The sequence below is a fragment of the Pinus tabuliformis genome, chromosome 1_2 (genome assembly GCF_031772625.1).
Source record: "Pinus tabuliformis cultivar Carrire ecotype Pingquan chromosome 1_2, CPIR1, whole genome shotgun sequence".
NCBI lineage: Eukaryota > Viridiplantae > Streptophyta > Pinopsida > Pinales > Pinaceae > Pinus > Pinus tabuliformis.
The window spans coordinates 603,182,797-603,206,238 of NC_142298.1; the positions used below are offsets into that span (position 1 = coordinate 603,182,797).

Genomic DNA, 23,442 nt, shown 5'->3' on the forward strand with positions numbered 1-23,442 from the left:
CAGCATGATGGGTAGCATAAGTGCATGATGACTTGGAACATGGTCAGCAACATGATATATTGTAGATGGGCTATGAAATGAATACATGGAGCATGGGCAGCAGCATGATGGGAAGCAAGATGAAATCATGTGCATGAGCAGCACAATGATACATTAGCATGGGCAACACTATGAGATCATGTGCATGGGCAGCACAATGATACATTAGCAGGGGCAGCAACACGATGATGATGCACATTAGTTTGAGCAAGATCATGGACATGGACAGCCGCATGATGTAGTATGAAGTGGTGCAACTAGAGAACCAGATGCAGCATGATGATAGGAGATGATCTATGCTTAGATCTAGATAAAGTCAAAGTGTTGACTTCAGTTGTCAATGTACTCTCTCTCTTTCTCTGCTGAACTTTGAATATAAAAGAAGATTTGATCAAAGGGTTTCCCCACATGTTGTGGGGTTTGTCCCTGGCTTGCGCCACATCCTGTGTCCTCTTGTCTTGGCTTGTCTTCTGCGTTTTATATTTATGTTCTATCTGCAGTTTATCGTAATGCTGATGTGATTGCTAACTGTGAAAATTTAAATAAATTTCTCTGGCATAGAATATACCAAAAATTAACAAGTTCTAATGAATGATTCATAACTTTTGACACTTACTTTTATAACCTTCATGCAAGTTTAAGGCTACCTCAACAATGATACTTAACACACTAAGAAGATCTCTCGATGACGTATACTAAACAGAGCTTTGAACAAAGCTAGATTGTTAAATTGATACAAGTCTCTTGAGAAACTAATCTGTAATCTGTTGTGAGGCGATGTGAGATTATACTCCTCTATGGATCACATATAGTTGAGAGTCCTTCTTGACAGTGATTTGAAATTCTGATGCAAGGCCTATCAGTTAAGAATGATATAGATTCCCTTCCTAATCATAACCATGATGCAAGTCTTTCCTAAAAGATGACGCAAGTAATGCTTAACAATTCGAAATAAGTTGGAAATTCTAGAGCAAGCCTGGTGACAACCGTAAAAACAAGTCTCCTTTTACCATGGACAGTAAGACATCAAAGTATGTCAACAGCATAAAGGATTTGAGCATGAGAAGGACAACAAGAAATTTCCTACACTCTAAACTCTATGTGGAAACATGTGTGTGAATCTAAGAGACACTACAGTGAAGTTAATGGTGAAAGATAGAAGCATGTCGTAAAGATCATTGTGACTACTACAAGAAAACGTTGCATACCCTCAAGAAGCCGAGTCAGCTGGGAGAGGAAGATACATTTAGTTTCTTTGTCTTAGGTTCTGAATGGGCAAGCTTGTAGGTCTAATTTTAGTGGACAGTAATAACGTGTAGGTTGTGATGAAGCTTGGAATATGGTCCACACTTCCTCAAGTAAAGGTGCAGAAGTTGGAGATCTAAAAGAAGAGATTTACACTGTTTTGACGAGGTTGTTAGGGTTAAGTTTAGGACACACCTGTAGCTAGTATAGGAACCCTATAAAGGGCCGAAAGTATCAAGGAAATTGCACATAAAAGTTACCTTATGACAATGGAGTAGAAATCTAAGATAAGGTACATTGATTTGGTTCTCATGTTGATTGATTGCTAGGAGATCAAGGTCTGTCCAAAGGTTTTGGACAGAGGGTTGATGTCCTATTTTAGCATTAGTTTAGTACATAGACAGTCACCAATATTATGCCCTAAAGTCTGTCCAAAAGATAGAGAAACTCACCTTGATTTCTGAGCAAGTTGTGAAGAGATGTGATACTAAGAAAGGTGACAAAAGGACTGTCTTGTCACTGTATTGAGGGCCACAAAATCTCAGTAATTTTCTAGCTGCTTCAGGAGCCTAGAAGGCTAAAGTATGTCTTTTGGTGTGAACTGAGGCATGATCTAGAGTAGATGTGAATGGCTTTCCTTAAGTACTAAAAATGATGTAATGGGTTTGTTTATAGGTGATGAACAACATTGTGTTGGATTCCCTAGTTGAGTCATCTAAGTAGAGTTAGAGGACTGATAAGAGGGAAGATTGGTCAAGCCCTAAATTAGTCATGCTTTGACTGTAGTTGGTTAGATCTGGAAGCCCTAAGAAGCAAGAAAATAACATATACATGAAAGATGATATTCAACATCATCTAGATGTGAATCAAACTTCAAATTCACATTTGATAATGTTGGAACAAAAATATCATTCTCTTGGGTGCTATCATCAAGATTTTCCTCTTTATCATCTCTAGAACTCAATTCAGAATTGCAAAAAAGACCCTACAGGCTGTGGCAACTATATCAATGGCTGAGTATTACAAACATTCACTAGTATAACATATAAATATATTCTTAAGAAAAAAATATATAAATACATTCATTCAAACCTAACTGTCCTCAATTGGTGCTCGAAATACACCATTGGTCTTGGAATTATCTTGCCTTGTACCCTACATAGGTAATAAATAAGATCCAATTTCCAAGTAAGCTAATTCTAGTGAAAATCTTTCATTTTCCACTGATCAAGCAGGAAATTAGTTATTCTTCTAGCATAAGTAGACACTTCCTTTTGCAGATTTCCTGGTTAAATGCTCAAGAGACTAGAATACCTAGCACAAAAATCCAATATTTAAGTGGAAATTGACGTACAGATTATGCTTGCTTATTTTCCCAAAATTTAACACCACATGTATCTTCTTAGAGAGTGTACAACATATCCAATCATGGATACAAAAAACAAGGGAAAGATTTGGTGTGACATGAATAGATGTGAGATTATACTCAATATTAGGTACCTCCCAAGAAGAAAAGGAAAGAAGCCCTATGAACTTGGCTTAAATTATCTAGATCAAGCACTTACCTCCTCACATAGGCTTGTTTCACCATGGCTGTTTGGGATTTGAAGAATACCACTTTCATTGGCAAGGCAATCCCTAAAATTGTCGTCTTCTAAATCTCCTTCTTCATTCTGAAAGCAAAGTTAATTCCCAAATGCAATCATTAGACCATCCTATCAAGGTATAACCAAAGAAAAAATATCGAGGAATTTATTGTTCCATTTATTGTTTTATGTGTTTATTTTACAAACTTCACCTCCATTTCAGGAATCTCCTTCAAAAGTTCATCTTCTTCCTCATCACCATCCAAAAGGCTTTTATGATGACTTTCCTATGGAAGCTCCTCAGAAGATATACCATCTTCAAAACTTTGCAACACTACAATGGATCCCTTCCCAACCTTGCTTCAAGTCATCAATAAAAAATGTTGTCAAAAACAAACCCTTTAATCTAATTACCCACTGAATCCTCTTTCCTATCAACAAACATATAACAGTTGAAGTTTTGAAAGATAAAATGTGAACATACAAGTCCCACTTTTTCTCAAGCTGGAGCTTTCGAAGATGGATCTTCTCCAATACAGATGAAATTGATTTCCCAATAGTTGGCTATGGTTTGAAAGAAGCATTTGGTGTTTCTAAACACAAAACAAATACAAGTTACACATAGGAATTTCAAAAATGTTGCTAATTACTGCAACCTGAAAGAGTATCTAGGACAAAAGAGGAAAAAAATGACAACAATCAAGAAAACCTCGTAAAAGCCATTAGGATTTTGCATGTATATCCTCAAGGTTCAATTTGTTTTTCTCCAAAGAAAATGGGAACCCACATTGAAATAATATGTGAATCAAAGCCTATCAAACTATTCATGCAATGATCTACCTTTTCGTCACTTTCTTTTCCACTGTATTCAAAGATTCAAAAGATGTTTTGGATTTGCCTTGTGAACCCTCCTCCTTCCTCTTCCTCTCCTCCTCCCCCTTCTCAAGGGAGAATGAAGCTGCTATGAGCAAGACATCTGATGAATTTGCTATGAATTCATCTTTGCTAACTTGGTTCTTCTTTAGCTTCTTACTTTGTTTGTTTTCTTCATGAATGTTTTTCCTGGATTTGTTTTTGGCTATGATTGATTCCATTTCTATGTAGTTATTAGAAACTTGATTATCTTATGTTGTTTCAATTGTATGCTCATTTATAGAAGCATGAAATTTCAAGTTTTCATAATCTTTGCCACTTTTAGAAGCAGAGTATTTCATGGATGTGTTTATGGTTTTAAAAATCTTAGTTCTAGTGTGGACATTATCAACTTGATGATCTTTTTTATCATCCTCCTTGTCTGCTTCACCTAGGATATTGCAAAAACTTGTTTTTGTAAATGCATTGTTCCTCTGCATGTTGTATTTGCTCCAAACTAGTAGTAAACCCTTGACCATTACTCACGAACTCACTAGCATTCACATAGTCCATGAGATCACTGTCATCAACAATCTTATTTTAATAAGTAGGAGGAAATTTCCTTCTATCATTACCAAGGGCTTGCCCTACTCTCTTCAACCTTTTCAGCTTTCCCTGTGGAATTGGAGAAGCATCTTCGGAAACTAGGAGATCTTCATCGTCAATCTCCAAATGGGTCACTCACCTTTGGCTCATTTCCACTTCCATGATAAACCTTTCAATTATAAAGGGACCTACATTTCACAAACAACATTCAATTTACCCAATCATTGTTCCCCTTAAACTTCACACATGTTTTTACTTCGAATAAAGAGCACAAATCAAACCTTCTGTAGTGGTAGATATATGAAAACCTAAATGTCAGTTGATCAAAGCCAGAGTTGGAACAGTGGAAATACATTTAAAATTTACAGGCTTCTCTTCAGCCTCACATAAATCTACTTCAACTCAAGAGTGAAAAACGAAGCCCGGACATTGATGTAGAAGAATTATTATTTAGAAACATATGAAATAAGCATAGCCAAGCCCTGTTTTTTGATAGTTCATGTGGTACGTCATAAATACAGATAAAAAAATAAAAGAAAAACAACAACCAAAGACAGTTAAGCACTTTATATCAAACTGCAAGGTCACCAAAACTTTTGCAGAATTGGTTTTTGTTGAGTATATGGCTCATTCTGTTATCCTTCTTTGTAGAAAATGAAACCCATTTTAGGATAAAAGGTTGGACCAACAAGTAGAAAAGAGTGTGTTATATCAAGATGCAATCAGAATGATACATCTCCTTATGCAAGAGATGGTGTGAAGCAACCTTTTATAATCTAACAATCCATTCATTTTTTAGATCTTGTAATTTTTAGATCAGAGATGGCTCAGATCTCATGCATGATGTATATTTTTCAGGAAAGATGTACATCCTCGTGAAATCAGACACAAAGAATATTAGAAAATTGGCCAGTGCGACAATTGTAATTGAAAATATATATTGGAGAAGATAATAGAAATCCACTAAGGAAAGATAAGATAAGATAAGATAATTATATTTATGTCCAACTAATGACCACAAAGTAGGTCAAAGGGATTGTTGAGTACAATGATGTCCATAAAATGCGGGAGAATCAAATGATCTCCTATAAAAAATACAATGCTTGAATATATAAGGTACAATGCAGGAACATAAAAGATACAATGTATGGAATGCCCTGACGGAGAAGATCTAGGGGCTAATGGGTCTGAGGGTTAGATCCATCTCTCCTAACATCCGAGGGTGGCTAAAGAACACTTAAATTTTTTTCACAAAGTTTGCTAGGTTGATGAAGGGTCAGTGGGAGGTGCAGACTGTCAATTAACTCGTTGTCTAGGGGAGTTTGCGCACTGCTCAAGTCTGGAGGACCTATTCCATCTCCCAGGGACAAATCTGAGAAAGTTTCATTATTGAGGTCTCATGTGGCAAGGTGAGGTCCCACAGATCCTTATTAGTTTAGAGTCTAGATATGAAACAGTATCAATCGTTTATTTGTGCCCCTGTCTAAAGGTAGTACCCTAAAAAATGTCGTGATCCTCTGTGTGGGATCTGGTCTGATGGGAGGCTGAAGAATATGTGCTTGGAACCTAAGAGCCTCCTGCATATATAGGTCTAGACATCTTTGATCAGGATACATGAAAAAGTCTCCCAGGGTCTGAGAGTCACTAAACAAGCAATGGAACCTTCCTTTGATCTCTTATTAGATAGGGCATCGAAAAACGAAGTGCACCTCGGTCTCTACTTCTTGTAAATGACATACCTGGCAGATTCTATCTTGTTTATCAATCTGGTGGTCCGTCTCTACCCGATGTCTATGAGAAGCTACTCTAAACTGGCCTAGAGGAATTTGAAGAGCATGCATCCAGTGGTGAAATGTACACTAGGGTTGATTAATGAGCCTGTCTCTCGGTTCCAAGAAGTGCTCAACATAGAAGCCCGTATTTGGGCACAACCCTCCAGAGGATTGACCCAAGTGACTTGGATGGACTACCTATATATGTCCTCCCTGATGATCTTTTTCAACTCTTGTCTAGTAGGTAGAAGGTGACTAGGAGCATCCAAGGAATATCGGAAAGGAGGGAGACCATCCAACTGAATGCCCACTAACTCTAAGAGATCTAAAACTCCTGTAAGCCAACATCTAGCCCAGCCTGACGGAGTAGAATGAGCAATAGTCTTAGAAGAGAAATATGCCAAGGGTAATGGTCCCTACTCTTTATCGAGTCTGCAAATCTCCAGACATGATGCAAGAATGAGACCAAACTGAAGATTGTTTCAAGCCGAAAGGGTTGAGCTCCAAAATCTGCAAGGATGATGTGCTGAGGTATAGTCTGTTTGCATCTAATGATGTAGCAGAGAAGAAGAGTCTGGAATCTCTCAACTAAAGCCCAATCTAACTCAAGTAAAGACGGTTCCCAAACCTCTGAGCCATATAGAATAGTGGGATGGATCAAGGTGTCCAAGAGGATCATCTTGGACGAGAAGTCCTGGAAGTTATGTTGAAAGAACTGCCTCTTGAGAATGGCTAAGGAGACATATCCTTTGTTGATCCGAGGATGAAGCACTGGTCGTAAACTGAAGCGGGGACCTGAGAATTTCACCCCCAAGTACGTATACATGCTAGTGATCTCAACGTCCTCTCCTCTCAAGGTCTAAAGTTTTCTTCACCGCATTCAAGATCATAACCCTGGTTCTACCTAGGTTGACTGTCAACTGTCGAAGATCACAAAAAAAGCTAATAAATCCAACTGCCTCTGTAATCCTTCTAGAGATGAGTTGAGGAGGACCATGTCATCAACAAAGAGTAGAATAAATATCATGACCTGGTGAAGAAGGAAACCATGAGTGTCTTGTATATGCTCATGTAGAAAATCCTCCAACTCATCAAAATAGATCCCAAATAGGGTAGGAGACAATGGACAACCCTGTTTAACCCCAATAGTGCTTCAGATGAAATCAAACATCCCATGAGCCATGTGAAGACGACCAAGAATGGACTCATATAGGTGCATAATAGTTGTCAATAGGGTCTTCGTGATGTCAATATCTCTGAGTCGCTGGTGTAAGGCTTCCCTCAGAACAGAGTCAAAAAATTTTCGAAAATCTACGAAACAACAATAGACTTTTGAAGAGTGATGTCATGCCTCCTTAATCACAGTGCAGAGGTTGAAGATGTGGTCAATGGTCTAATGAGTTGGTCAAAAACATACCTGTCCCCTAGCTCTAATTTTTCTCTGCTCAATGTCACTGGAGAGCTTCCTATGTAGAACAATAACATACAACTTCGAGAACGTGCGGCCCACCATGATCGTTATGTAGTTATTGGGATTTGAGATGGGGCCTGATTTGTGGATCAGATGGATGATGTGGTGTGACCATGCCATTGGAAAACCTTCACGGAATACATGGTTTAAGAGATCAACCAAATAACTAACAAAAACACGGAAACTATGTTTAACGAACTCTGCTTGGTAGCCTTCCTCATCGGCTGCATTGTTGCTTCTCATCACCCAAATGGCCTCTTTAATATCTTTGTCTGAGAATAGTTAATACGAAGGGGGTGGGGAGGTAACATGAATTTGGCTCTGCCCTAGAATATCATAAAGGTTGGAAGTGTTAGAAAACATGGATGTAGGGTTGAGGTAAGATAGAAGAGGGGAGCGTCGTGGAAGGATGGTATGCCAAAATTTTTTAAGGGAGTGGGCAAGGAGAGTAGAAAGTTCCCATCTTCTATGAGAGACAAGGATTCATTTCTTGCGATGAAGGAGACGATGGTAAGAAGCTTTGAGGTAAGGGTAGAAGGGTTGAGAGTGGGTGAAAGCATATCGAAGTTCTCAATGTAGAGTCTTGCATTCATCATCGTACCATTTGTTCATGGGGCAAGATCCAACTTTTCGGGAGGTGGAAGTGGAACAAGTGGAGTGAGGGAAGGATTTCAATGCTGCTTCCCAAATGGAAAATGAAAGATGGGTTTATTTACTGGAAGAAGAATCAACTTAGCCAAGAGAACTAGGTCTCTAATGGGAGCATCTTGTGTATTTTAGAGGAGAAGATGTCAGGGTCACCTTCGTCAAATTGAAAGGTGGTTCGAGGTGGGCCCCGAGGGGAAGGATTGGGTGGAAGGGGAGGGTCAAACCGGAGAGAGAAGGAAAGAAGTGAATGATCAGCAAGGGATATGGGGGAGACCGAGAGATGGAGAATAAAATGGAGCAAGTTCTGGCTAGCAAGGACATAATCATTTAAACTCGCACCCTCGCCATATGGATGGCATGTGAAAAAGTGAGAGTCTGGGAAACAGGGAAGACCATTTAGAATTAACAACTCCTGTGATTCCCCCAACTGCAATAAATGCTTACAATAAATTGTTGTGGGCCCAAAGCATCATCTAACATCCATTGAAGCCCAACTGAATGTGGATCTATCCCCTGGGTACAAAACACATCCTCTGATAAATCGTGGAGAGGGATGTGGAGATCTCTAGTACAAACATTGAAGTAACCTAGGAGGATGGCTTACCCAACATTAGAGTATAGGGTGATTCCAGTGTACAAGTCTATAAAGGAGTCCCCATTTGAGCTATTATGAATGGAAAATGGTGAATAGGTTGGGGGAAATTAACATATTGCAATGTAGATGTCCCTCAGATGAGAGACTCCGACGCTAATCTGAATCCACATAAACCTGGGAAACTCATCTTCGGCTACCATAGATACCCTGTTATGGAGTGAGTCACTATCTGTTATAGACATTTTTTGGCACTGCAACCCCAATCATACATGTCCATAAACCAAGGGCTCCTAAGTCCCTAAAAGTGTTGTTTAATAACCTAAAGGAACAAGGTCAGCTGATTACATCATCTCCCAGAAGTTCTCCACAGAAAAATACTCAGAATTGGTCAAAACTATACCATACAGACTACCCAGTGCAGAAAGTGAGATGCATCCCACCTGCCCAGAGTAAAAGGTGCGATGCATACTGGGTAGCCCTTCTGTAGGGTGCGATGAGTGAGAGTGGACAAATGGTAGAGACAGTTTGCAAAGTGGATCGACATGGAATCTTCTAGAAACTTCTCCTATGACACTTGCCTCTCTGAATTCACCCAGCGATGAGTAAGAGATCATCAATCTCCAAGTGGAATCAAGAACTATCAGAGAGAGGACACTAATCACAAACCCAGCAGCTGACTCACCCCCCTGCAAACATCTATATATGGATCCCTCATCCCAGAGATCCAGAAGGCTGGAATTTTGTATCTTGTAAGGAAACGTAGTTGGTTTCTTGTTGGAACATCATAGTGTTGGGTGATCTAAGCTTTTCATGAGGTGAAAGAAGGGCTTTCATGTTGGAGGATGACGCTGGGTCAAAAAAATTGGTTGTAATCCTCTTTGCTATTCTTGATATTATAAAGCTATTCGAGTTTTCCTCCACATCCTTGCATGTTTTATGTTATATCCATTTGTGTGGTCAATATATATCTGGTCCTATATTGTTTATGATTGTAAATCTCTGTTCTTCGATAGTATTATGCTGCTTTGATTCCATAGGTGATATTTGAAGCTGTGTTGACGAGAGGGGAGCGGTAAGGATCTGTCAGAAGAAGGGAGAGGAACCGAGCTAGGAACCAAGCGCAAGATTGAGGTTGGTGTCCTTCATTCCACTCTTATCTATTTATCATAAAGGAAAACGAAAGTAGTTTTAGTTTGTTTGTTTCTAAGATAGCTACTAGTCTTAGTGGGACTAGCAGTTCTGAGTAGACACTAGATTTCTCGATAACAAAATGGCGACTCCATTGGGGAGCGAATAGGTTGTTTGCTTGTCTATACTTTTTTATGTTATAAACTTACAGACAGAGCCTGAAGTTAAGCCAGCTAGCCTTCGAACTGCATTTGTTATGCAAGTGCAAAGTAGATCAATGCTGCTTCAGTCTATCTCCGAGTTTTTTTTATAAACTGAACAATCGATTTGAAAAAATCCTGATTGCCCTAGTGATGGCTCTAGTAACCTCTTTAGATCAGCCCCTATTATTTGTATTTACTGATTATCACTTGCTCGGCCTAAATCCTTGAACTGTGCTGCAAACTGTGATCAAGAACTAGATCAAAAGTCTCACACTGTACCATCGCACCCTCTCTTCAAGGATATCAATATGCATCACACTTCCCATGTGTAGTAGGTGGGATGCATACTAAATTCCCTGTGTTATAGGTGCGCTGATCAGAAAAGGCTAATTTTGCCTCTAGACATTGGTTTTTCTTCACTCTTTTCAGCTCTATTCAGGAGTTTTGCTGTTTGTAGTCAGTATACCTCTATGTAAACCCCCTTCTTGTCCATTATTCCGCCTCTATTGTGAGAAGAAATGTGAATGTTTTTGTGTATTTTCCACCATTCTTAGTTCTCTTTTACAAAGTAGTAGCATAACTGGACTGTCGTTTCTTAATTTGGAAGTGTCGCAAGTGTCGTTTTCAGTCAAAGAAAAGAATTCTATTGTTCTTGATAGTCGATTATATAGTTACTCTTGTATTTGATTTGAATTAGTAGTTTTCCAATCATTGGTAGCAGTTTTTAATTCAAAATAGCAAAGTGTCGTCATTATCATCCTTTCATTTTCGAAGAAAAACTTGTTAGTATTGTCGCTTTGAAAAGATAATTTAGATTTGTACTTAGCTTTCTTCTTGTCATTCACACATTAAGAAGGCTGAAAACAAATACATGCATGTGCATTTGCATTTAGATTGCTTGTTGGTTTGATTTAGGATGGTGCATCTAGTGTGTGCTCTATGCCCTATCTTGAAAGAATGTCATCTCTCTTTCTCTAGTAGCTAGGATTTTCATTACAAAAGGAAGATTAAACGATTGTTTATCATCTTAGATTGCATTTTAGGAATTGTATATCTACATCACGCGGTGAACCTGAAAGGAAAATTTCTTAAGAAAGATCAACTGTAAAATAAATTTAATGAACCTAAAAATGCTTTGGAACCTAATGCACAACATCTAGAAGTCTAGGCTAGAGACGTATTCCGGCGTCGTAAAGCCTGGTAACTATCGCTCTCACTGTTGGTTGGGTGATTCCTCCTCTTTGAGACGACAAGTGCCAGTACGGACTTGTGCTCCCACGTACCGTCGAGTATATATTGGGAGACCACAATAGGCTATATCCTTTATCCATAGGAAGCCATGTCTGCTGCCCTATCGATCGCAATGCACTAAACACACAATTCAGGAAGATTGACTGCCGTACCGTAAAAAGTATTCTGCAATTTTTTTATTGGTTTGGTAATCCCTCTGTCTAGATTTCCAGAGTAGTCTCTTTCATTCCTTTTCAGACTCCTTAAAGGAAAAGTTCCATCTGAGCACTTGTCACTTTAGGCTCATTAAAAATTGAAGGCGACTAGAGTCATATTTTGTTTTTTCTCGACTCTTAAAAATCGAAAAAACAAGTTGTGTCAAAGCGTCTAAAATTCATTTAATTCGGAAACATTTTCCCCTTTATTTTTAGTTGATCATGTAATCCGCAATCGTGGAAGAAATTCAATTGAAACCGCGTCATTCGTGGAGGCTTACGAGTCAACCGTCTTTGTCTCCAGAATCGAAACTATTCCAGACAAAGTGAACTCGTTTAACCGGTTCAAAGTCCCTTGGTAAAGTTAGAACAAGTGTTCTGATACCCTCAGAGACTCCGGTTACTCCAAACATTTCTGGTACCCCTGCCTTTACAGAAGAAGTTCCGCAGCCACCAGAGGATAGTAGAACTGATCCTAGTGTGAAGCTCAACACTTTTATTCCTGAACCGGCTTCATCTACAGCTGATTCGAAAGGTGTTGTTCCCCAAACATCTGTCGCTGCAAAATCTATACCTTCTTCGGCACCAAAAGTATTTTACGGACCTGACGGTCTACCTCTTCCACCTGGATTGATTGCTATAGAAGAGATTGTGGAGGATCCCCCGTCTAGTACTCCATCGCATTCTGGATTTGGGATCGCCCTATATCCTTCTTCAATAGAAATTAGTCTACCACTATCGGAAGCTCCTGTAGAATTGCTAGGAAATATTTTGGATAGACTAGATATGTCTGGAAAATCGTCGACATCTAGGACTATGTCATCTGACACAACGACGGAAGAACTTCCTGCCATCACTCCAACAATGTTCGTCGGCGTACCATCTGCCCCTACTAGCTCTCAATCGATGGATGGATCCCATCCAGCGGTCGTTTCGACAGTATGGTCTGTTCCCATTTGTTCAACCGGAATAATATATGGAATCTCTTATGTTGAGTCTCATCAAATTGATCCTCCGCAGTGTCAATTTGGGCAATCCAGTCCTCAAGGGCAAGTCATTCCTTTAAGTACCAGATTACCACTGTATGGGGGGCAATATACCCTTTCATTGTCTCCTCCAGGAGAACAAACATACGAGAGTTCACAACAGAATTCAGGTTATGCTGGAATTACATCCAGTGGTTGGATGCCAATATTGCCTCAACAACCAAGGGTTGTATACTCAATGCAACAAAATCTGCCTATGTCGAATATCCCCACTACACCGGCTATTGTGACAATGTCGCAAGTACAAGCATTGCCTGTTGTATGCCAACCTCCTCAGGTTGCAATCTAATAGCCCCTTGTCCCTGTGACACCACCACAATCATCGATTAGTGGCTCCTTAACTGGAGCGACCCAGGCTCAAACAAGTATCATTACCCCTCATCTTGGTGAAACAGCCAGTATTGGGCAACAACAAATGGTTTCACAATCATGGCTGGTGCAATATCAACAACCACGATTCCAACAAGTTTACCAAGGATCTGAGCACCAAGTCTCTGCAAGTAATGGGCAGTCGTATATTCAACACGGTCAACAACCTTACCATAATGGTTATGCCCATCAACCTTACCAAAGTTATCAGCATCAAATGCGTTATGCTGGTATGCAAAGACCCACTACTCAGGCAATCCCATCTTATTCGGGGTATGCTTCGCCGAACCTAAATCAACAGTTGCCCTTCGTGGCAACTTTAGAGTTACCAAATCTAAATAGGCTAACAAACGATCCAATCACTCACACCCCATGGTGGCCAGTGATTCCTCATAAACTTCCGTCAGATATCCCTAAATTTAATGGAAATACGGGCGAAGACCCGTCGAATCATGTGATGACTTTTCATCTATGGTGTTCATCCAACACCCTAAATGATGATTCGATTAGGCTTCGCCCTTTTCAGCGAACGTTAACTGGTCTGGCAACAAAATGGTATATCGAGTTGCCTAGAGCTTCGTTTGATAACTTTAGTACCCTAGCCACAACCTTTTTAACCCATTTTCAATTACCCATAAGGTACGAAACGGGAACAAAACTTCTTACCAATTTCAAGCAAACAACCGCCACTCACATATCCGATCATATTCATGAGTGGCGACGATGGCATAGAATGGTAAAAACATATGTTCCTAATCAGTTTTTAGCTGAATGGTTTATTAATTCATTATTGCCTTCCATTACAGAAGATGTGACAAAGGGAGGAGTCGTCACTGAAGAGCAAGTCATTGCTCGTGCGCAATATCTAGACTTGATTTATACTTAGTCTGGCATGCTCTATGATAAAATCCTCGACGCTCCCAGACCGGAATTTTCCATTCCTCCCCCTCCTAAATCAAACAAAGACTCTCATGCCGATGATGGTGCGATAGGTACGACTAGCATGAAAACCATAAAGGCTACGTCAAAGAAGGACCGCACGGTTTCAAGTCAAAATGAAAATGAAGAACTTCTTACCTCGGAAGTAAATGCCATGTCTACTGACAAAGGAAAAGAAACCAAGCAACCAGGAGGCAAGAAGAAAAAGAAAGGGAAGAAGAAAAAATGGGAAGAGTCGTCTCCTAAAAAATCTCCTGCAAACCCCTCCGGAAATAGGAAAATGAGTCATCCATACTTTATATGTGATGACGATCATTGGACGAGTGATTGTCAACATAAATCTGAGCTTAATAAATTCTTCAAGAGTTCAAAAACCTCGGCGGTATTGACAGATCCATTTCCGAATCCAGGAACAAATCTGGTTGCTAGTAATAATGCATACCCATCCCAAGTGCTAATGTTGTCTGTTTAGAAGCAGCAAAACGATGCTTTGATATCGACAAGGAATAAAGATTACGAGAATCCACAGATGTCGAACAGCAAGGATAATAATCAACCTAGTAGTTCGACAACAACTTCGATAGTAGTTGTGCCACCCATCATCCCTGAGCTAACGATAAAGCCACCAAAGGGAGTAGTACACAAATCGACATTTAATCCTCGTGCCAGAGCAGGACAGCATTATAATATAGTGGAAGATCTAGCCCAATCGCCATGCTCTATGTTGACACTTGAGGTACTACAAAATTTCCCCTCCCAAAAGCAGTCTTTATTATCGGCGATAGGTGGGATTGACCCAATGGATTCCAATCTTGTGTCCTTTAATCACAAAGGATATGACCCTCAGTTACCAGCTCAACTAGCTTTCCTCATTCAAGTGAAAGCCCTCAACAAGACTGTTCATCGAACAATTATTGATGAGGGGGCATCTACATGTGTTATGTCGATGAGTTGCTGGAAAAATTTACGGTCTCCAACCTTGTCGCGATCTTCGACAACATTAAAAGCATTTTATGGATGAACATACACCCCATACGGGATTTTAAGTAACTTGCAAGTCGAACTGGGGGGCAAAACAATAGAAATAGATGTTGAAGTAATTGACAGAAACCTCGATTACAACATCCTACTGGGAAGGCCCTGGATATATGCCATGGTTGCCGTTGTGTCGACCTACTTCAGGAAGATTACATTTCCCTTCCAAGGAGGAATTACAATTGTCGACCAAAAAACATTTCTCCCCAACAGTTCACAAGTTACGAGAAGCATTTCAATGATCCACGGAAACCCTCATTTGCTTCAAAATATCGTAGTAGGCCTACTGAAAGACCCTACATTGATAGGGACTTTTTCCCTACTGCCTCCAAACAATCTGGCGGAAGTGGCCATGGTGGGAACCTGCAACATGATATCTTCTAGATTCAGAAGTTTCCTGAACATTTTGACAGCATGGATCATCGCGCTAATAGAAATATTGTAGCAACCAATTTTCTTAGCCTGGGGGACAAACCCAAATCAACGCTCATCAAGTGTTTGGATAGAAAGGTCTAAGGAATATGGCACCTCTTCAGATCCTTGGTTGTATGTACATTCTACAGAAAAAGGAATCATTCAGTCAAAGATGATAGGAGAGGCACCATGGGAAGATTACCACCATTGTTCCCATCTTCCGGATTACCACGAAGATTATTCTAGCAACCTTAATCATCCTTCAGGTTTTGATTTTCTATCAAATACTATAAATATGGTCGATTCAGAGGATGGTTCTTGTCTTCTGTCAACCTCTTTAAAAACTGAAACAAGGAGTACTGAGGACAATTCCTATCTTGTGTCAACCTCATTAAAAAATGAAACAACTCCCTTTCCAAATCGAGTCTTTGATTACAATCTCGTAAAATCCAAGTCGAGTATTTCAAAGATCTCGAAGGTAAACCTTCATTCCAACCATCGTGTTGAATTCAATGAAGCTTGGGGGGCATGCACCTTGATTTGCGTTATTATGCTGGGGGCATGCGAACTTATCACGAGCAGTGTTACCGCAGGGTTCAAGCTCATTAAAAAATAAACCCGCCACGAGAAATGTTTCCGCAAAGTTCAAGCTCATTAAAAAATAAACCTAGCCACGAGCAATGTTACCACAAGGTTCAAGCTCGTTAAAAAATAAACCTGCCACGAGCAGTTTTTATGTGGAGTTCAAGCTCGTTAAAAATTAAACACAAGCAATGAGAAAATGTTTCGCCCAGAGTTTAAGCTCATTAAAAAATGAACCAATTTCTGGTAAATAACCATTGTGAATGCATTATCATCAGCTTTTACACCTTGGTCGTGTTCTCATCATCACCTCCACTCTGTTTTGGCCGATCATTCACCTCCATTTGATTGTTTACCCCTTTTGAGGAACAACTGCGAAAAGTGATACAGTTAGCCATCCTTGTGACACTGCCGTGATTGGAAAATTCCAAACCTTACCTAGAATCAGCTGCTACCTGAAATTATCACTCGTTCCTCAAAAACGAGTCTCCTTTAAGCTCTTTTCACCTGACTCGTAAAAAATGAAAATATTGCCGAGCAATTGGCCTCTCCAACTCGTTAAAGCGATAGGAAGTGCTATCCCTCCTCTAGATTTTAATCTTTTTGGACTTGAGGGATTATTACACAAAAAGATCGAGCACTTGTTTTGTTTGGCTCGTTAAAATTACCGAAAATTCATCCCTTTCGTATTATTTTATACTTTTTCTGACTTGAGGGATTATATGACGAAAAAGGATTATTGGATTTTCCTTTACATCCCTTTTCAGACTCTCTAAAAATGAAAAGGATCGAGTTATCTTTGTCGTCAAACTCGTTAAAACCGAATAGCGACAAACTTGTCCATACAGATAAGAACGAGTTTCACTGTCACTAGGCTCGTTAAAATATAGCGACGGTTTTGCCCGAAGGGAAAATTATAGAACAAGCATATGTTATCCTCCTCAAGCTTGACAAAAATAAAGAGGTACTGGTCAGTAATGACTGGGGAAAAATTGGGAATAAAACTTGAAGAAACTTTGTTGGTAGCAAGGTCGCTCTTGAACATGACACTTTCACTCCGCATCCGAGTCGGGTTGGGTTGTTCCGTTCACCGGTCATATCACCATTGGTCCGTCACACCATCCATATTTGGGGTTAATGCTACTGATCCATGTCAGTGTCGCCGGTATGTTCAAGAGAAGTCACTCAGAGAATTCACCTGTGTCTCATCCACTATAGTACATTCACGCTCCATTTTTCATGACTGCCACCCTAAACTTTGTATCATCAGATCGTTTTCACCTCCACCAAATCATTTGCTCCGTTCCATGTTGTAGATGTGGGATTCACTAAGGCCCTCCTACGACGGGTCACTTCTTGTCGACATCAGCTCATTATCCAAGAAGTTGACCTAGGAACAACCCTTTCAATACTTTGAAGCTTGCATGCCTCAATGGCAAGTTTCTCACTTCCGGCGACAGGTTTACATCAATGGCCTTCGATTAAGAGATTTTACGTGGTATTCGACGCCAAGTTCCTTTTTCACACCACGTGAATTGTACTGTCATACCTTGAGGGTCATCATCATTATCGGTGATTCCTCTCGCTCCTGTTAACAGCTTACATCATTGGCTGGTAATCAGGCGACGTCTTTCCATGTTCGACTCCAGAACATTTTTCACATGGATCAACTTGTACTCCGAGTAAGGATTGGACGAGTTTGAAGACCCCGGATCTAGTTTCATCCATCTGAGCTGCGATATATTCAGGAAAATAAAGACATCAAATGTACATCATTGCCAAACAGATGATCATCCGAATCAAGGGATGATGGCTCTACCAGAATCATCAGTCTGCACACAGACGATCGTCTGTCTTATGTACATGAAAATGAACTTATAAAGCTGAGCATGGGAATGCCCGCCTCAGTTAGATCATGAAAATATTATGAAGATAATGTATTGTATTGTATCTTATTACAGGTCGCCTTCCAGCTCGAAAAAGCTTCGGATCCTCATGATAAAGCATTTCACCCGACATCAAAAGATTAACGACCTCATGCTTTAGGGGGCAACTGTTATAGACATTTTTGGGCACTGCAACCCCAATCATACATGTCCATAAACCAAGGGCTCCTAAGTCCCTAAAAGTGTTGTTTAATACCCTAAAGGAACAAGGTCAGCTGATTACATCATCTCCTAGAAGTTCTCCACAGAAAATTGCTCATAAATGGTCAAAACTGGACCATACAGACTGCCCAGTGCAGAAAGTGCGATGCATCCCACCTGCCCAGAGTAAAAGGTGCGATGCATACTGGGTAGCCCTTTTGTAGGGTGCGATGAGTGAGAGTGGACAAATGGCAGAGGCAATTTGCAAAGTGGATCGACATGGAATCTTCTAGAAACTTCTCCTATGACACTTGCCTCTCTGAATTCGCCCAGGGATGAGTAAGAGATCATCAATCTCCAAGTGGAATCAAGAACTATCAGAGAGAGGACACTAATCACAAACACGGCAGCCGACTCACCCCCCTGCAAACATCTATATATGGATCCCTCATCCCAGAGATCCAGAAGGCTGGAATTTTGTATCTTGTAAGGAAGTGCTGTTGGTTTCTTGTTGGAACATCATAGTGTTGGGTGATCTAAGCTTTTCATGAGGTGAAAGAAGGGCTCTCATGCTGGAGGATGATGCTGGGCAGAACAATTGGTTGTAATCCTCTTTGCTATTCTTGATATTAATAAAGCTATTCGAGTTTTCCTCCACATTCTTGCATGTTTGATGTTATATGCATTTGTGTGGTCAATATATATCTGGTCCTATATTGTTTATGATTGTAGATCTCTGTTCTTCGATAGTATTATGCTTCTTTGATTCCACAGGTGATATTTGAAGCTGTGTTGACGAGAGGGGAGCGGCAAGGATCTGTCAGAAGAAGGGAGAGGAACCGAGCTAGGAACCAAGCGCAAGACTGAGGTTGGTGTCCTTCATTCCACTCTTATCTATTTATCATAAAGGAAAATGAAAGTAGTTTTAGTTTGTTTGTTTCTAAGACAGCTACCAGTCTTAGTGGGACTAGTAGTTCTGAGTAGACACTAGATTTCACGATAACACTATCCGAACAAGTAACTCCACCCAATCCTCTGACCCCTCCCAATCTCGTCATTTCCTTCCTACAACTGAGAACCAACAGTAACCTACGATATCTGGGAGAGGTCGAACAGGCTTGCATGAGTCTTAATCATGAAGAGGATGTCCGTTGATTCGAGAGTGTCATGAAAAAGTCCCAGTGATGAGCAGAAAGATCCATTTCCATTCCAACAATGGATAGAGATGCCTATACCCTGTCGTCTCCCCAAGCGGGCCCATTAGTTGGAACCTCCAGTTCGGGGTTCCCACCTAGGTGGGAAGGAGTCCCGAATGACTGCTCGAAGATTCCTGATAACTGCCGATTTCCCTTCCTATCGTGCTGACATAACATGTTCTCTAGATTGCTTAAGTTCTGCAACCTGTGCTTGAGTGATATCCTTATCCAAGAAAATCCTGTTGAAGAGAGAAAACAACTTCCGTTCAGCCCTGAGGGCATGGAGTCAATCAGATGCAGTATAAAACCTAAGGAAGATAGTGGAGTAGTAACCCAACCAAGCTCTATCCATAGCTATATCAGGGAGGCTAAGGGTATCTTGAAGGAACCTAGCCCCCACTTCCATAGGATCCAGAGAAGAGTGAGTTAAGGGGAGACCTCTCACCTTGAGATTCATTTCTCTCACTCGTCTGGTGTGTTCTTCCATAGTTTTTGCTTGCACCACCTCCTCAACTGCCGGAACATGGGTAGGAGTTTTATCCTTTTCCTGAACCACCTGTGCCTAAGACTTGATGTGTGTCTCAGTTTATTGTTTGACAGTGGCATGTTGGGATCAGATTTCTTCCTGCTTGCATTTAAGGTCGAGAATTTCTGCGTGCAACGTATCATTTTGAGGATGGATATTTTCCTGCTCTTTTCGTTCATGTAACATCTTCTTAAGGGATAAATTATCCCCTTCCACCTCTGAAACTCTGGTAGAGAGGGTGTGTATTTTAGAACAGAGCTTGTTGTTTTCAGTTTCCAGAAATTCCATTTTCTGTAAAATTTATTTTACTTGGATTTTCCAAAATGAAAAATTTGTCTCCATGGTATTTTCATGGACACCAGCTTCAAGCTGTAACCCTTGACCTTCAGCCACTATTACTGCGGGTTCAGGCGAAGTTGGAGGCTCTGACAAGATTTCAAGGAATTGGTTAACATCCATGTGTAGGTCCATCATAAGTCCTGCAAAAATAATGCACAGCTAGGGACTGTAACTTCAGTTGATTCGTCAAACACTTAGTTTGCATCCTCTCTTCCTTTCCTAGTTTGCGCCTATTTTGTTCCTCTCTGCCATCGGTGCCTAGAACTGGGCTCAGGTCGGATGGAGAGAGCTCTGATGTTATCACATATGCCTCCGATCAAGCCCCCTATCATGCTACAGGACTATCCATCATAAGACTATGACTTGGGAATGGATGTGCGTGCTGTTATTGGATTTATTCTGCTCCAGTATCAACAGAGTGAATACGTTCAACTTCTTGTGCCGAAGCGATTGCCATCTGTACTTCCTTGAGCTACCTGATGGAAAAAAAATGGAAAAACCCATAAAAAAATACCTATAAACTTGTGAAATAGTACACCGTTGGCTAGGAAATACCGAATCGACCACCGGAAAAAGTACGAATTAAAACTCACAGCAGCAGCCCGTTATACGCCATTCCTGCATACCACCGAAGAGAGAAAACTGGAACTAACTTCACCACCCTCGCATACAACCGTAAAAGCATTTTACAGTCGAAGATTCATGCTACCTTAAATTCATTGCCGAAAATAAGGTTGGTTCCAAGGATGAATGAGAGTGTTGTATGGTTTACAATACTATTTGTAGAGATATCCTGAATGAGTGTGAGGGTTTTCACTGTCTCGGAATAGAGAAATCAGTATTGAAGAAATTCAAAAGATGGATTGGGAAAGTTGGAAAGGAATATCAAAAAATGGAATCAGGCTATAAAAATTGTAGTCTGGGTTCTTCAAGGCAGTGAAAAACACCTCTATGTTTGGATCTTTGAGCAACTGTGTTCTATTTAGGGCACTTATTTTATTGAGGCTGCAAAAGGTGCTATCATGAATTTTTTCAATTTTGTTGAGGTGATTGTGACAATTTATTAGTCTCTGAAAAGGCTCTTTAGGATTATCAACATGTATGAGAGCCTCTTGAATCTTCTACTAGCCATTAAGTCAATATTTTCAGATGAGTCTTATGCCAACATCAGAGTAGAGGAAATGGAATTTTGACATGATTAGGGGAGGCTGCAAAGAGAACAAGAGCCTTGCAGAAGTGGAGGGTAATTGCAAGGTCTTCCTGACATACATCTAAGATTAATCTCAAGGTAAAAGGAGATAACCAACGAAAAAATACAGGACATTCACTGCTGAAAAGGGGAACGACATCGCAGATGCATTTGAAGAACGTTATCAATAAGGAGTGAAATAAACGAACGCTATAAGAAAATATGGTAAAAGAATCAGAGGCACGGTTCGAAAAATGCCATGAAATTGGGGCAAGCAATAGGCACCCGTTAGGGAAACTAATGTTATGTATATCAAGGTGATATCCCTGTCAGATTTAAATAAGTTTAGCTCGAATATTCTACACTAGGACATAGAGAGCATTAAAAACCCTTATTTCTCCCATTTCATTGACAGTTCCGAATCTTATTGGAAATGTGGAAACTGAATGGAAAAATAATAAAAATGACACTCGCACTAATTAACCAATGTAAAGAGAAAAGTGAAAAACCTAGATGCAATCAGAAGACACGGAAGAAACCCATCACTGGTGTGGATCCACATCCGAGCAGCAAGAGAAGTTCGGAAAATTAGGATATCATGTAGAAAGAGATAAATGCAAATCTACGGATACCAAAACATTTTCAGTAATAGATGATTTGAAACAATGTATTTAATAGGAAAAAGAACAAATCAATTAGCTTTGCGCCCATAATCTATACCATTACAGTACAAAAATTTCGAAGAAATAATGGAATGAAAGGTCCATACATTTACAAGTTATTGGTGGACTCTATGTCTCCAGAGATGATTGAGCGTGAGATGGGAGTGTTGAAGAACCAAAATGGTGGGATACGGTAATCCATAAATTGATTTTGAGGACCGAAAGCTTTGAATGTGTTGCAGGGTCCAGTAGTCGCATCCCAAGCTGACCGATGCTATGGGCATCCAAAGATGCCTCTGGGAAATTGTGGCACCTAAATTTTGTCCAAAGACATTGATTTGGTTTAAATGTGGATAATTTACCACAACATGGGCCAATTTAGTGGTATGTGTGGGCTCCCGCCAAAGTCTCAATGTTGGAAATCAAATTATACGTCCCATTCCAATCCCATAACGTTGTAAAGTGAGAGTTAAATTAGGCACAAAACATAACTTCGTAAAGCGATGGTTAAAGTAGGCATAAAACAATTATGGTAATTTAGAACACTAAGAATGAGTGGGATCCTTCAAATAGCCTATGTGTTATGTGAGCTTATCCTCGGAGGTCCAATGGTTAATTACCTCATGAATGATGTAGAAACCATTGAACTAACAAAATGCTTATATTCATGGCTTTTTGGAAATCGCACTAGATGATTATGTTTATATTCATCGCCTTTTGGAAATCGCATTAGATGATTAGGATGATGAGGGTGGTAATTTGTTTTAAATAAAAAGTATATTAATTATATGAATATAAGTGTTAATATAATTATTTTTTTGGTTTATTAAATATGTGATTTTTGTGTTAAGAGTTATTTTCTAATTTTGTAGGATAGAGATGTTGTAATCTAATGTTCTGTAAAGATTTTGGCTTAGTCAAATTATATAGAAATAAAATAATAAACATAAAATTTATAATTATAATTATTAATAAAACATTTTGACTAGGTTAAATTACATTAAAATATGTAAAAATATTTTAGAGTTAAAATAGATTCGATCCCTCCGTGCACCAGGTAGATCCGGTGTTAAGATGGCTCTAGGTTGGTTATATAAGGTATGATATTTTTTATTTGAATAATTTAGTATGATTATGATAAGTTTATGTTTCAATTTAAATGTTGTGCACTTTTTAAAATAGTGGTATTGTGTTTTCTAACTCAAAACATGAAGTAGTGATCTTTCTTTTTTTCTCATTCTTTTAAATGTGTTTCCATTTACCTAGTGATCTATGACTATTGGAGAAGACACTAGCTCTAGATGCCTTAATATTCCTTGTTGAATGGAGACCTTAGATACTATTTTATGATATTCCTATTATTGATGTCAGAAATGTGGATCTGAGGGATGTCAGAACACAGTAGATAAACATGAAAATATATGACATGTAAAAATGCATGAAGATAGGAAAGATATAAACCCAACTA

At 39.6% G+C, this 23,442-nt stretch overlaps 1 long non-coding RNA gene across 2 annotated transcripts in view; it reads right to left on the minus strand.

Moving 5' to 3' along the window:
• LOC149207082 (uncharacterized) overlaps positions 1-22,291 on the minus strand; it is a 104,757-nt gene extending 82,466 nt beyond the window's left edge. For both annotated transcript variants that reach the window (XR_016251981.1, XR_016251980.1), the window contains exons 1-5: positions 22,082-22,291; positions 4,358-4,516; positions 3,355-3,463; positions 3,083-3,230; positions 2,850-2,957 (exon numbers count right to left, since the gene is read on the minus strand). This is a non-coding gene — a long non-coding RNA (uncharacterized LOC149207082). The remainder of the gene's footprint in view (positions 1-2,849; positions 2,958-3,082; positions 3,231-3,354; positions 3,464-4,357; positions 4,517-22,081) is intronic.
• Positions 22,292-23,442: the final 1,151 nt, after the last annotated feature.